We start from the raw sequence: 12,652 nt of genomic DNA, 5'->3' as shown, positions 1-12,652 counted from the left end.
CATGTGTCATGTCAGGGTTAAATGCTGGTGTTCTCCACTAAACTGCCCTACTAACCATGTTAATGTTTTAAGAGATTAAATAAAAAGCTTATGTAAAATGTGAGAGCAAGCAAACTTACGCAAAACAAAAAGGCCTTCGGTTTCTAAAGCACATTACAGTGTCAGCTTAAACTATTCTGTTTTCAATCCTTTTGCTGTCTCCATCTCATCCTTGTCATTTCGTGCGCAAATTTAAAATTCTTGCTGCGCCGAGGTGCTCTTTGCCAGCGCGGCTAAAATGAAATGGCTTTGTGGTGGTAGTGACCAGATTTTAAATGCAGCGAGATCAATAAATAAGAGGGGGCTGCTTGAGCATAATCTCTGAATGTCTTTGAGTGCATATGTGTGTGCGAGGGTCAAATACTGCATGTCCTGCAGTCAGCTGTCACAGTGCAGTAGATTCTCTCCCATCCCACAGCTCTCGCCAAATCCCACCCAGCCTCCCTTCTGCCCTCTCCCACAAGAGGAGCATCATTCCAGCCATTCCTGAAATCATGGCTATTTCTACTCTGGATGCAAATATAGCGATAAGCACTAGAACAAATAGGCCAAACTACTGGCATTTCAAACACGGGCTAAATTATCTCAGCGGGGGGAATGGAGCACTGCAGTGGCAACCCACGGCACAGGCAACATGACAGTCTCCTGGAGGGCAAACAACACCGGAGACACAACCGGCGCAGGGTGGAAAAAAACAGCCCTCATCTCTCCAGAATACTCCTCTGCCCGGAATCACTAATGCACTCAACCCCTCATTGAGGAGCTGGGGGGGGGGCAGATGTAAAGCAGAACAACAGGCGCACAGAAAGGATTCAGAATGACGACCTTCAGGTGTCGAGCACAAGATCGGCCTCGTTGATTAACAGCAGAGGCTGGCGGAAAGATACACACGTATTCCGAACGTACACTTCCCGAAGCTTAATTCCTTACTGTGAAGTTACAGCAAAGGAGATTTTTCTTTCGCAAGTCTCAATATGAAGCCTTTCTTGAGGGAAAAATCAACTCTTTCACCTTGTCTGTGAAAAACAAGCGCTCAGACAGCCCAACAAAAATAACCTTGAGTTTCATCAGGGATATTCTCACATTGAATGATAAACAGAGGCCCGAGGGACACTGAACCAAAAAGCAGCTAATTGCCTGCCTCTGAAATTCGGCCCCTGTGTCCTCCCTGTGTTTATCTGAAAACAGAGTCAGTTTGGTGTGACCCGCTTCAGCTGCTGGTAGAAAAGCCCATTCATTTAACTGTCCGTAGAAACGCGAATCTCCAGCTCCTCTGCCTCGTTACCATGGAACGGCAGGCTAAAGGTAAAGAAGATCATGTTTGCGACACAATTATCAAGTCTGCCGCAACCGACTTGCGCTTCTGCTGACACAAACAGTTGTCTCCCGAGCGCTAATGTTCACGCTAAACAGCAACCCACATAACCCGCTATTATGTAAGAGCCAACTGTTGAGAGGAAATTCTACAATCAAAGCTGTTTGCTAACGACAAAATAAATCATTAGCCAAGTAAGTCAAGATAGAGATGCACTTATCCATGATACCATTTAGCGTCATGCCAACTGTCTTCTCACAAAGCAGCACGGGGAAGAGTATCTGACAGTATTTACAAGGTGATTTGCCAAGTCGTTATGAGTGCAAGGACGCAACCTGCTTGGAAAACAAATTCACCGCTGACCTTCCAGCATCGAGTATTCGGGGCTGATTCATTTGGCAGTTACTGGCCACACACGTGGCACACCACAGCTTGTATAATCAAGCCCGTGCTTGCGTTCTAGCTCTTTAAATGACAGGTGTTATGATCAGGTGAGAACTTCTCGCTGCCTCTGACTTTTATAGAACGGTTAAATCAAACGACAGTCCGGAAACTCTAGGCTGAGCTTTCCGAAGTTCATTGAAATCAATTTTGCCATTAACGCCGCAATGATTGATGCATGTTTAAAAACCTAAATCAATGGGTTATCACTGAAGATGCTGCAAATAATGTGTCTCTAAATCATAACAAAGGTTTTAAATAATCTGAATTGGGTTTTACAATGCTAAAAATAGAGGGTTCATTTACTAAACATAACCATGGCATAAGTAATCTTCTAGAAAGGGTGTCAAGTAAGTTGTTAAAGTGAAAGCACAATGTTATACACTGCAGTTGACTATAATATCATCTAATCCAATAAGATGTAGAATGAAACCCCATAGAGCCATTTAGACTATGAGACACAGGCAGGGCTATGCGTGTTAACTGCTCTCCAGTCATTCATATGTAACAGCATGAGTGGAACATCCAATAAATTCAAATCATCTTTAAATGAACCACACTGATCAGTGCCCGGTTTTGGAGGAAGTGTGATTACAAACCCAAACTCATGTGCATTTGGGATTGCCTGAGCTAAACTTGCATTCGACAGCTTCTGCAGCCCACATTTTCTCGTAATCAGCTCATTACACCACAATCAAAGTCAAAGTCAAAGTCTGCTTTATTGTCAATTCTGCCACATGTACAGCACATACATAGAGAGAATTGAAATTGCGTTACTCTCAGACCCTTGGTGCATACAGTTAACACTTAACACTAACAGTAGACATAATACAGTGTGTACAATCATTTGTTGTTGTACACACAACAAAGACATGCAAACAAGAGCTTAAACAAGATCCTTCTAAAGATCCCAAATTAAACTAATTCCTAGATACGAACATCTTCTCACAAGCCTAACCCATATCCTGTCGGGAAAACAACAAACATCCTGGACAGAAACGTGTGGCTGACACTCTAACCCCGAGCAAAGTTCTTTTTTTTCTGTCTTCGCAGCTAGAGACATCCAGTGGTCTGGGTGTGCTTGAGAGAGCACAGTGTGAGATCCCTTCAAACCCCAACAGCACAAACAGGCCCTGACAGATTTGCTCTCCCTAATTCGTGGTAAGAAAAACAGTACAAGTATATAAGAGATCTTCTGTGTGCTTAGAATAAACACACACACACACTCACAAAGAAAGGAAAAAAACATCCAACAATAGTCATTTCTAATGGAAGAAGAGAGTGGGTGAGACTGTTCCGTTTCAATTCACTGATACCGCTAATGGCTTCTTAGTGGTTCCATGAAATCAAGCAGCTGTCAAGGCGATGCATTGGGAACAGGGAGGAAGAGGCGGCATTCCCACAAGAGAAAAGCATCGCGTCAGGATGTTTGGCTAAACATCTGCTCCCCTGCTCTCATGGCTTTAGCAGAAGCACATACTCAGACAAAGAGATGGGAGGTGGAAACACTGACTTCTCCATCTGAGGCATTCTGTAAAAACAACAGCCTGCTCCATGCATAATGACTAGGGCACTGGGCTAGATGAGACAGAGCCCTACTGATACAAAACAGACACAGTCCAGCCATTTAACCAGCCTATGGCTTGCCTGCGGGTTTTGCATGGCTGACCACTAATTGTAAAAAGTTCATGACTTGCATAACAGAAACTTTCAAATATGTAACACTTGCTTTTTTGAAGGTGGAGAGGACTGTTCATTCACAAACCACTACAAATTTACTGAGGTAAAACTATCTTTAGCTACACACTGTGTGTACATGCACAAATAAAACACACAGGCTCTATACAAAAGTATATGCATATCATAATCTAACTAGAACATCTTAAGTCTTTTAAATGAGGAAATGACTGTACAGTGAGACCATAATTATTAACCTCGTGAGCCATAAATTCATGTGACAAACTCAAATAGCCTATGTCTGAAAGGATCAAAATACGATTCTGGTCATTCGAGAGGGGGGAAAAAATCTCTGAAATGGATGTGAAACCATAGTTCACTGATTCATCATCACAGCACATTCTTAAGAAATGCTTCATGGGGAATTACGAAATGTTTAAACTTCAAAAAAAAAAAAATCTCAATTTCAGACAAAGAAAAGACAATAAACAGTTCACCTCACTAAATGACATCATTACGTGCTGATGTCATTCATTCCACCTGTAAACACCGAATCATTAAACATCGCGTATGATTCTCAAGATCACATCAAAATGTTTGTTTTTATTCATCAGGAGACATTCCGACAGCAAAACTAACCGAAAAGCAGAGTTTCCCACCAATGTCAAGCGAGATAACAAATTCGACGCTTTCTTGGCAAAACATCACATTTTACTTAAACTTCACATGACGTCACCGCCACCACATAAGACATTTCTAAACTTTCTGCCTGTAACGACATGTGCAGCTCGAGTCCTAAGAATACACGGATCCGCCAGTTAAAATTAACCAAGATGGCGTGAGGCTTGTTGTTTAGAGGGCAGAAAAAATGGAGGATATTGTAATATACACAAAGGGATAAATTTCAACAACTCGGCCAGGCGGCAGCTGCTGCTCTTTAAGGAAGCAACAAAGATAAGAGCAACGCGAAGCTCCAACTCAACGCCAGCGACCCGCTCCGACGGAGCAGGCGATTTCCCCGTCGAAAATACGAAACCGTGTGCTTTTAACGGCTTTTATCAAAAGGAATTGTAAAGTAAATGCTTTTATCATGTCTCAATGAAGAGCTGTTAGCTTTTGCCATCATCTGAGAGACGGACATTAAACAGACCAAAGGTAGCGTCAGCTCCTCCAAGTGATCTCCCGCATCGCCTTCTCTTCAAACAAGCCCTCTAAAATCAAATATTACATTTTTACGTACCCAAACGAACGACGGGGAAGCGCTTGCTCTTTTGAAACATGTTTGGAAACATTAAGGAGTGTTTACCAACAGTTTACATTTAAAAACGTAGCAGTTAAAGCGCACGCGAGAGGGCACAAAGGCAGATTCCTATTATGAAGTCACAACCCCCGCGCGCAACATTGTGTTCACTCGTAAAGTTTTGCGCTATTCGCAGTCGCATCGGAATATTTCTCTCGATCGGCTTTTCCCGACAACGCCGTTGAAATGCTTTTGACAAGTTTTGCGCTTTTTACGCTCGAGGGACACGCGTAGCCAACCTAAAGAAACTATCGAGTTAGCTGCCCTCGCTAAGAAATCAAGCCAGCCAGCGACACAACATTGATTCTCTAATGAAATAACTGATCCAGCTCTCAATAAATTCAAAACTTACCCTTAGTTTTGACACTTCGCGTAATTCCGCCTCGATCGGGTTCGAAGTATCACTTCAGGTAGGCTAACGTTGCTCTTTGTTTTCCTTTTTCGATTTGCTTTTGGAAGAGGCCGGTGTAGCAGGAGATGATGAAGAAGGGAATTGGGCAGTAATTGAGTCTCTGTGTGTGTGTGTGAGTGAGTGACTGCGCGTGTGAGTGTGTTTGTGTGTGTTAGTTACGAACAGCAGATTGAAGGAGAGTCCTTTCAAGGTTTATTCTGCCTCACTTCAAGGAATCAAAGTGACGTCAGCGGACAATACTTAAACGATCAAACTTTTATTCGCCGTGAAAAGGCAAAAGTGTGTAGGTGCCCGAATTATGCACATTGCACGCTGTATTTTTAGCGTCGTTACTGTTTACAAACATCTGTCAATGACGAAGAGCTGAAAACGCTGTAAGGCTGTTTTTTTTACGCTTTAGGTTGTGTTTTATGTTGTCACCTCTCTCTCTCTTTTTAAGACGATTTCAGAAGTGCAGTCAGTTCTTACTCGTTATTGATATTAATAATCCATATTTGCATCATGGCTGAGCATTGTTTTGAAATTATTTTTTTTTGATCAAGTTATGTGATCAATTATCAAAATTGGCAGGTAGTGTAGCCTATACAAGTTACAAGGCAGCACGTGTTAATGAGATTGTGCTTGCTAATGAATGTGAAGACATTATGCTGTACAATAGCATTGGAAATCTGATAATATGGCGTCCAGTGAAATGGAAATTTAATTCTAAGATTAGTTACTTGTCATTCAAAAGCTGTCAGATAAACCGCAAGACAGCGATGCTTGATCAAACTTGATTGCATTTGTCTCCAGTTACCACAATAGCTAAATTCAGGGATTACGGATTAACCCGGCTAATCTGACCCTATTTTCCCTCAAATCATCAGGAGAGTGAGACAAGGTGATAACGTTCCGATTTGACAACAGAATTTCCGTAATCCAAAAGATAGTGGCATCATTTGAGCCGATGTCGTCTCACGGTGAAAAGAGAAAAAGAGGATCTGCCCCCATGACGCTCAGGAGGAACAGAAAATAAAAGGCAGAATAATTGGAACTGTTACTTTTAGTATACCGCTCATTGATCTCTCATTTGAATTACACTTGCGGGCAAAGCGAGAGGCGGCAGAATGGCCCTTTACAGCGGGAGCCGAGCTGGGCACCACGAGGCAGACAGCCATCTGTGCCTAATTGTGTGCTTTTTCTCCCTGCCGCTGCACTCACAATCAGCAACAGGCTGAGGGGGGCCCTCTGACCTAGACTGGGCCAGGGGGGGTGGCATGGGGTGAGGGATGAAGGTGGTGGGAGATTATTTCATTGAGCAAGAAAACAACAACAAGGGGGGCGAGGAGGGACACGCTGCCACTCCTTAGTGGGAGAGGGGGGTAGCACGAGTGAGAGAGAGGAGCAAGAGTGGGGCAACTCTTCGGAGTTTATCTTCACGCTTCAGATTTTGTGAGACTTGCGTGCGTTGAGGTTTTACTTTGTGTGATAAGCGGAAAGCTGCTTTTCTCACTAAGACAAGATATGTATGCTTGTATAAAATATGTGTGTTTGTGCACACTTAATTTTCATTTAAATATTTTAATTACATTTTTAAATATAATAATTGTTTTATATTTATTTAAATATATATTTGCTATATACTTTATTTTATTTATTTATTTATTTTTTTTTTTGGCCACTTTTGGTTTCTCCTAGTAAGTTTCACTACAGTAAAAATGAGTAGTGTTATTTTAGTATAATAGAAACGATTGTTTTTATTATAATATTTAGATTCAATTTTTATGTTTTACATTTTCATTTTAGTTTCATCTGAGATTTTTTTAGTAGTTTTAGTTAAATTTTAGTACATGAAGTTAAACTAAAATAAAATGAGAAATTTTGCTTTGACAACTACCTGGGAAAAAAAATATTTTATATTTTATTTTATTTCAGTTAACATTTATTTGAATTAACAAAAATGTTTTTTTTTTTTATGGTTTTAATTTTAGTTTCAGTTTTAGATAACTAGTCTGTAATAACCCTAATAATGAGGGATATAAACATGTTAATGCTAGAGAGAAAAACAGTGGATAACTAACGTTTATACATGTAACAACTGTATATATTGCAAACTGTCAGGCACATTTTAATAATTTAAGTTTACACTGTTGTCAGAAAGTACTAGTGTTATAGTCATGTAACTACAACTGGTGAGCTAATCCCGATTATAATTGCTGACCGTTTGTGACTTTACTGCTAAATACCGCTGCTGTCATTTTAATGTGCGTGTAATGAAACTAAATTTGAAATTGTTCAAAGGAGAACCAGCCACTGGTCTTTTTGGAAGCATCAGAGTGTACAGAGGACATGCACATTCGTTTACCAATTTATGCATGCGTTCGTTGATCCTCTCTGACCCCCTCCTCACCTGTAGAGATGAAGCCGGGTGAAAAGGGATGCTTATGGAGGGACATGGACAGGCAGGCAAACCTCCGGGGATCAGCGCTCCGGAGAGTGGGAGGACAAGATGAGACGATGGTGTGCAAGACGTGCATCTAAACGTGTGCATACGGTCCATGTTTATCTGTGATCATCAGACCACCCCGGCCACAGTAAGAAAACAGTAATTGTGTGTATATTTGTGTGTGTGCACACATGGCAATATTCCTCCCTTTGAGTGACTGTGTATAACCTCCTCCCCTCTTCCAGCAGAGGCACACTGGGGTTTGTAATTGTGTTGGTGGTTCTTCATTAGAGCCTGTGTGTGTGTGTGTGTGTGTGTGTGTGTTGGGGGTTGGGGCGTGGGTGGGTGAGGAGCTGAGGCTCTTAGGACTATGAGCTGCGTCATTAACGGAGGCTGGGCCTCTCTGCATGCAGCCAGAATGTCAGCCATACCTCGGTCATTTGAAACATAATAAGCACAAGTACAATGAGTGCAATGCAAGCCTGCTGGGGGAGGGGGGAAGTGGAGGGAACACAGCCTGTCTCTTCCATTGGACTGTTTTTTTTTTTTCTTAAGAGGCTTGATTAGAAGATATAATAACCTTGCGAATAATAACTGGTAAAGATGATCTCCCCCGAGACCGATGGAAACCAAATTAATGTGGCGATTTGGATTTAATTGTTATTTTTCTATTAGGGTGCATAAAGACAGAGGAGATGTCCATCTAGAGCAGGAGCTGTGCTTGCAGCTATTGATTTTTTTCCCCTCCTCTTTTCTTTCCACCCCTCTCTCCTTCTCTCTCCAACACGTATTTTAATAATCTCAGAACACCACATTCCCTAATACCATTAACAACACTAACCTTCCAGCGCCACAAAAGCGTTTAATTTCCAATGACACAAATTTCTCTCCAAGAGACTCAAATAGTGTCTTTACGCAATTTGGTGGCCTTAAGGTTTTGCTTTCTGGAATAATTGAATTGCGATCCTCTCACTTAGTCTTGCATAAAATCGCTAGGCAAAGAGCTAATCAGTGCAAAAGAGACAATAGTTTCTTCGCTTTGCCTTATTAGCCAGTTTTAAAAGAGTAAAGAGCGTTTTTCTCCCGACTGACTTTGGAGGAACTGACGCACGCGTCAGAAACTGATAATTAGACTGGAACACCGATGCGACCAGAAATGTTTCTGTTAGGTATTCAAGCTGTTTGTTCCTCTGTCAGCGCTGCTGTTTGTATCCATAAATAAAAGATGACCTTTAAATGTTTACATAATTTATACAGCCATAAATTCTTAATATATCTGACTCCAAATGAGAGAGCGAGCTGCTTGATTATGGTTCATAGTCGAGTTAAAATACAGGCTGTCTGGTGTGATATATACACACACCTGTATGTGAGTCAGCAATGAAAACCATTTTTATATTTGACTGGGGCAGAGGCTGTCTCTTCTACCTCAATGATTAAGCATATATATATAGAGAGAGAGCAGTTTTAACACTGGGGAAGTGTTTAGTTATATTTAGAAGACATAAAAACTGTAATTTTGGCTTTTAAAATGAACATTTATGTTACAGTGCAGCTCAGCAGGTTACAAATTATTACATCATTCATTACCAGGCTATAAAATGAAAACAAATTACTCTGTAGTTAGCTGGTAAATTCATCAGAAACTGCAACATTACATGGTTTACATTGGTTGAATGTTGGTTTGACCTTGCTGATGTAAGTGTGCTGCCGTCTGTTCTTCAGCCGTCTGCTGAAGAAAATAACTCAAGAGTCTACATTGGTGGAAAATTTATTTAGGACAGAAGAAGTTTTTTTCCTGTCTCTATCCCATGTGGAATATTCCCTGCATTAATCGCTCAGAACAACGAATATGTCAAGAAAATTACTTATGTGACAGGTGCAGTTGACAGCTGCAACACAATAACCTGCATTGTAAAGGGAAAAAAAGAAGCCACATATTTGTATAATTTAAAAAAATAATGCAAGATGCAGTTTCAATGTCGGCCAAAAAATATTTTCTATTAATTTTGCACCCCAATCATGATTATTAGTGCATATAGCATCATTATGGCTGCACATGCGCTGACCTTTGACCTATGGATGTAATGTTTCTGCAAAGGAATGCGAACAGATGCTAACCTAATTTTTTTCGCTGTTTACTGTAGGTGCATCATCCCTATGTGGGGAAAGTCTTGTTAATATGGCGGCGATGAGGTAAACGGATAGGAAGTGATGGAGTGGCAGACCCACGGGGGATAACCACATGAGGGGTGACAGACCACTGACATCAGCCTTGTTCTCTTGCCTTGCTGGCTTGCTCTCTCCATCTCTCTCTTCTCCACACACACTCATTTCCAGGAAGGGGTCATTAATGTGAGGGAAAAAAAACTTAATCCAGTCATGGCTTTAAAATGGAGTATCTTCTCATAGAGATGCAATCATTCCTAACGGGTCTGAGTCAGGCTGCAGATCTCACAAGAGAACAGCACAAAGAAGCTTTTAATTCCTCCATTTAGAGACAAAATACATAATTTATCATTAAAGCACTGCTTGGAGGGGAAAAGGGTACTTTTTAGATTTTATTTGAGCGTAGCTCCCTAAAGTGGTAGCAGGGTTCAACTTAACCTGACCAATAAACCGAGAAAATGATCCGCTTTTCGTTCTCTTCAACGCACCAGCCCTCTTATAAAACTACAGCAGCGGTTCCAACATCCATACAGTAGTTAAATGTTCACATTTAACAGTCGTAATTGACATTTTCCCTCGCTCCCTTCAGCAATGATATATCAAAGAGTGCATCAGCCGCCGGAGGAGGAGAGAAAACATTAGGAGGATTAATAAAGGGGGGGAGGAAAATAGATTGAGCGTTCACCAAGATCAGTAAAATAGGATCTGTCAAGCAACCCTGAAACATCCATCCTGTGGAGAAAAAAAAGACAGAGGTACATTTTCATGGATGGAAGGAAGGAAAAACAGAGGACAACCCGTGCGGCTGATCAATTTCCCTAGATTAGCTTTCAGCGGCTGTGCCCGCTTCCATTTGTAAAGATAATATTATGTAATAACCCTTTTGGGTGACTATTTAAATTATCATACTGCCTACAGTGCAAGGCGCTAATGGAAATATTTAACATAAATTCACTTTAAAAAATGACGCCTTAAACAACAGTTGTAAGAATTATTCTGAAATTAAAGGAGTGTGCATAAATGATTCTCCCTGGCCTTGACTCGCTGTTCTCAATTACGTTCTGCTCAACTGGAACAATGAAACGATGCTAGCACTGCGCTTTATCGCGCATATATATGCGCTGTTACGAATGTCATATGGAAGCTATTTATGGCCACAAGCATCGGTGCCAAGGGCATAGAAAACAGGGATGTTATTGAATCAATTCAGAATGTGCAAAGGAGCAGTGCGACGATAGATCAGGTAGAGCCCAGCCGTTGCTGGGTTCCACTTGAAAAACGATAGCTTCAGCTTGGCTTTTGTTGTGCGCCTTCAAAGACAGGCATCTGAAAACCCCAAATGAAGAGACAAAGCTGTAAGCATTCCTCAGTCTTCTTCGCCTTCTACAAACTCGTTAATGATCTCATTTCAAAACACCTTCCTGCGGACGTCCCCTTTCCTGTCTGGCTAACGCCAAATTGCATAATGCCAACTGAACGCTCGCATTTGTTCTCCCTTTCCTTCTCAGGAAATCTATTTAAATTTTCACGCCAACTGTCAGTCCGAATCCAACCTTGATTTATGCAAAAACAACGTCTGCTTTAATTAGTCATTTCTCCTCACTGTGCTCTAGGCGGCAAGCTGGGTTAGACATTCGGAGGAACCTCCTTTTTGTATGATCAAAACTAGGCCATCAGCAACACCATGATAATAGCCACGTCTCAACACCCTAGCAACATACGAGAGTGTGTGTTCGAGTGTGTTTTTATCCCCCATGAGCCATCCATCTCCACTCAGCAGGGTGGTTTTGGGTGGAGCACGGATAATCACAGCAGTCACTACACCTGGAGGACTGGAAAATAATAAACAACTAACAGGTAGTTTTTCCCCGTCAGCTCTCTATACGTTCCCAGGCACTCGAGAAAGAGAGAAAAAAGGAAAAGGAGGAATGTTTAAGCAGCAATATTACATTAATCAAGAGAAAATGAGCTGGAGTCCACCTCATAATGCACTTGTGCTGGATTAACGTCCGCGATCTTCAAAACGAAAGTAAACTACACCATGTGTTTTTGCTCGTTTTGGATTGCGACACTTCTTGATTATCCCAATTGCAATGATGTAGAGCAAACAAAAGTGGCTGAAACCTCGTGCTAATTTCACAGGCTGACATTTCGGATGGAAAAGACACCAAACAGATGCTCAGAAGAGAGCGACTCTCTTGTCAGATGTTGGGGAAGTGCGTGTGAGTAACGACAATCACATGAATGGGGCAGACAAACTTATTCTCACAACCAATTCTATTTTGGGGTCTGTGCGCTGCTTTGCTGACTGAAGTGGCATTCTGTCCTTTGTGAAAGCATGACCCTCTGAGGTGCGTTCATGTGCTGTGAACCTCGGCCGGGGGGGGGAGCGACTAGAGAACGAGCGAACGGAGGCCGGTGGAAAAGCCGAGCGGTCTGCAGGCATTCCTTTGTGATTAGGCTACACATCTGTGGAGAAAGAGGCCATACATTCTTTAAGCCGTGTCTGAAGCTGCTGACTTCTACCCTTGATCGCTTCGCTGTTGTTTTTTTCTTATCAGTAAAAAAAGAAACTCGGCTGTGAACGTTTTATTTGGTGACTGCAGACTCTGTTTCCTAATACAGAAGCATGACGCGGTCTGAATCAGCCCCTTTCAACTTTTGTGCTTGGATTTAAAGTACCAAAAAATCAACCAGGGAGTGGAAGCTTGTGTCCTTGCTCTCAAAAAAAGATATGAGATTTCAACACCGGGCACCCATGTACAGTGCTTCCTTCCTCTTTTGCAAACATAAACCTCAGAACCCTTCCTTAATCCAGTCATCCACCGGTCGAAGGCCGAACATGACAGCAGACGGACAAGGCAAACACTGGTG

General features: G+C 41.8%; 1 protein-coding gene and 1 long non-coding RNA gene across 15 annotated transcripts in view; one reads left to right on the top strand and one right to left on the bottom strand.

The window, feature by feature from the left end:
• Positions 1-5,440, bottom strand: part of baz2ba (bromodomain adjacent to zinc finger domain, 2Ba) — an 88,684-nt gene extending 83,244 nt beyond the window's left edge. For 12 of the 13 annotated variants that reach the window (XM_016555285.1, XM_016556079.1, XM_016555430.1 and 9 more), the window contains exon 1: positions 5,125-5,440. The gene's annotated coding sequence lies outside the window, so the exon portion shown is untranslated. Of the gene's footprint in view, positions 1-4,712; positions 4,790-5,124 lie in introns of those variants that run through there. The other variant, XM_016555353.1, reaches the window with a different exon arrangement.
• LOC107743104 (uncharacterized) lies at positions 4,016-11,668 on the top strand. Of its 2 annotated transcripts, none has more exons than XR_001640370.1 (3): positions 4,016-4,627; positions 7,580-7,757; positions 9,757-11,668. It is a non-coding gene; the product is annotated as an uncharacterized LOC107743104 (long non-coding RNA). The 2 variants fall into 2 exon arrangements; XR_001640375.1 differs by lacking the exon at positions 4,016-4,627 and adding an exon at positions 5,102-5,182.
• Positions 11,669-12,652: the final 984 nt, after the last annotated feature.

The sequence above is a fragment of the Sinocyclocheilus rhinocerous genome, unplaced genomic scaffold, assembly GCF_001515625.1.
Source record: "Sinocyclocheilus rhinocerous isolate Xijiao unplaced genomic scaffold, SAMN03320098_v1.1 scaffold2596, whole genome shotgun sequence".
Classification (NCBI taxonomy): Eukaryota; Metazoa; Chordata; class Actinopteri; order Cypriniformes; family Cyprinidae; genus Sinocyclocheilus; species Sinocyclocheilus rhinocerous.
Note: the sequence above shows the minus strand (reverse complement) of the source record. Positions and strands in the feature narration are given on the sequence as shown.